The sequence below is a fragment of the Varanus komodoensis genome, unplaced genomic scaffold, assembly GCF_004798865.1.
Source record: "Varanus komodoensis strain SLA01 unplaced genomic scaffold, ASM479886v1 scaffold619, whole genome shotgun sequence".
Taxonomy (NCBI): Eukaryota; Metazoa; Chordata; class Lepidosauria; order Squamata; family Varanidae; genus Varanus; species Varanus komodoensis.
Window position 1 is genome coordinate 13,568 of NW_025336247.1, and position 3,074 is coordinate 16,641.

A 3,074-nucleotide genomic window follows, 5' to 3' on the forward strand; every position below is an offset into this window, starting at 1 on the left:
GGAGTGTGCAAAGAGCTTCAGTCAGAAGACACATCTCACTTCTCATCGAAGAATTCACACTGGGGAGAAGCCATATCATTGTTTGGAGTGTCCAAAGAGCTTCAGTCAGAAGAAGCATCTCACTCGGCATCAAAGAATTCACACTGGGGAGAAGCCACATGATTGTTTGGAGTGTGGAAAGAGCTTCGGTTGGAAGACACATCTCACTTCTCATCAAAGAATTCACACAGGGGAGAAGCCATACCATTGTTTGGAATGTCCAAAGAGCTTCAGTCGCAAGCGAACTCTCATTCTTCATCAAAGAATTCACACTGGGGAGAAGCCATATCATTGTTTGGAGTGTGCAAATTGCTTCAGTCGGAAGAGAACGCTCACTCGGCATCAAAGACTTCACACTGGGGAAAAGCCATAGCATTGTTGAAGTGTTCAGAGAGCTTCAGTCGGAAGACACATCTCATTTCCCAAAGGAATGGCAACCAACTGATCTATTAATGTGCTGAGACTGGGATAGCAACATTTTTCTTTTTACATGTTGCAATGATTTGTACAAATGGCTAGAATATGGAATAGGACAGTTTCTTAGTTAAATGCATTTTACATTTAATTAATAAATATTTTTGTATTTGATGTAAACTGTGCTTGATGTAAATTGGGTACTTTTTATCATATGTGCTGGATTTGCGATAATGTGAAAAAAGTATTGGATTAAAATATATAAATGGCTTGAGGAAATGTTACAAAAACCTTTAGCGTTTAAACCTGAAGTTTTTTTATTAGGCATTATACCAGAGGACATTAGTAAACAAGAAATGTATTTGATTTTACATGTAATCACTGCTGCAAGGATTGCATTTGCTCAGCACTAGAAAAGTGAAGAACTACCCACCGACCAACTGATTCTAAAAAAGATCCTGGACTGTGCAGTAATGGATAGACTGACTTTATCACTGAAGGAGAAGGAAGACACTGATTTCTATCAAACTTGGGACCCTTTTTATTATTGGTAGAGAAACAGGACTTTGCACAGATTTAAATATGTTTTTAAGCTATCATAAATGGAAAAAGAAGGGTGTGGGGCTGACCAAGCGGGCTTGATGTTTTTGATGATGGATGTTGCTTTTAGTGGTTTTTTAGGATTATAATTTCAAATAAAACTTAAAGTGAATGAATGAATGTATGTATGAATGAAAGAATAAGTGTTAAGCTGCCAAACCCAGTGGGATAATAATTGGCGCAGATACAAGTTGAAAAGAACTTGCCATGGATCCCTGTATTGTTTCCGCACCGTTTTTCCAATGGGCAGATCATAGATTTCTGACACGACCTTCCAGAAGGGCTGCCCAAGGGAGACTGGATGGACAGGAGGCCTTTTCAGGAAGCTCAGCCACTTGAGCGCTGCAGAGGCCCCTGGACGAGGGACCGGCTGGACCGCTTCTCCAGACGGTCCTCCAGGCCAAACGCCACTTGAGGACGTCTTCTTGAACGCGCAAGAGGCGTTCTCTGCACAGGCAGCCCCAGGGCCGCCCCTCCCTGTGTGATGTGGGTCCCGACTTCCCAAGGGGCACCAGGCACTCAGGCCTGGGCGCTCAGTCTCAGGCAGGGGGAACAGGGTGCTCCTGTTGTGCTGGGGTAGCGGGAGCCTCAAGCCGTGGGGCACCTTTCAGCCCCCGCCGCTGAGCTCTGGCCCCTCCTTTGGCCATGGGAGCAGAGGCACACGGGCATCCACACGGCCTCGTTCAGAAGAGTCCCCTGCTCTCTTGACCGTCAAGTCCAGTGGTGGCCAAGCGATGGCCCGCGTGCTGCAGTGGGTACGCAGAGCCCTCTGTCGGCACGCGAGCCATGTCGCCCCAGCATCACCCCAGCAGCCGAGCATCGGCTATCAGCACACGAAGGGGCCATGCGCATGCTCGGAAGGGAGTATTGGTGAAAGGCGATGTCACGAGCTGCGACTCAATAGCTGTGACACATCTCAGCTTTCGCATGGCTGGTCAGGGTGCTGCCAGGGATACCTATGTATATTGGCTTGGACTGGATGTGAGCTGTTTTATCTAAACTAAAACCTCAGTATTCAGGTTTTATTGCAAGGTTGGCATTTTGTAAGAAATAGGTGGGTTTTGGGTGCAGTTTGGGCCCTCAGTCTCGAAAAGGTTCGCCGTCACTGGTCTGGTCTGTGGAGTGAGACATTTCTGGAAGATCTTTCCAAGGAGATGCTACAGTGAGCACATGTGGACAACCCAGTGCAGAGTGCAGCAGTGCCAGGATGAGTGGGGTGCAAGTGGGGAGAGGGCCCAGTCAAATGCCCGACAGGTCAAAACCTCATCAGAGATGATGTCGTGGGCCCCCCAGTGCGCAGCTCCGGGTGCTGACCTGGCTGGCTGATCCGCTTGGGATCCTGCCACACGGGCGCCACACACGCAGCAATGGGAGGCTCCCAGCTTTCCCCCATTCGGCCCACCGGGCGGCCGCTTTGCCCCAGGACATGGGATGTGGGAGGAATTCTGGACGGGACCCGCAAGGCGGTCTATTCATCCAGCGGCTTCATTGATTAAACTGGTGTGTACTAAATTAAAACAATTCTCGTTAATTCTATTATTTATTATTAAAAGCTTTTCTAACTCCTCCGGGACAGACACCTTGAGTCTACAGACGAAAAATGAGAAGATGCCCCCCTCCATCCCTGCTGGACTGGCTGACCTGACCAAAATGGGGGTGGAGGGGAGGAGCTGCCTCACCAAGGACGGCCCTTCCTTCACGCAACAAATTTGGGAATCCTCAGATGTCCCCATTTTTGTTTCAGTTCCATGCCATTCGCACTGTCTTGCAGTGGAGGGGTGCTTTTTTTTTTGGGTGGAAAGCCCAGCCATTTTATATCTCAAAGTTGACTCCATCTGCTTAGGGCAACTGGATCGAACAGTGAACGCCCCTGAGCAGAGCTGACACACAGGACATGCTGGTCTTTACCTTGAACACAGGCACTCTTCTCACCTTCCATTCTCCCTCTGGATGGCGCAGCTGGGCTTATCTTCCACAGCTGTGGAATTTTCTTCAAATTGTCCCCATCCTCTGTGTGTATA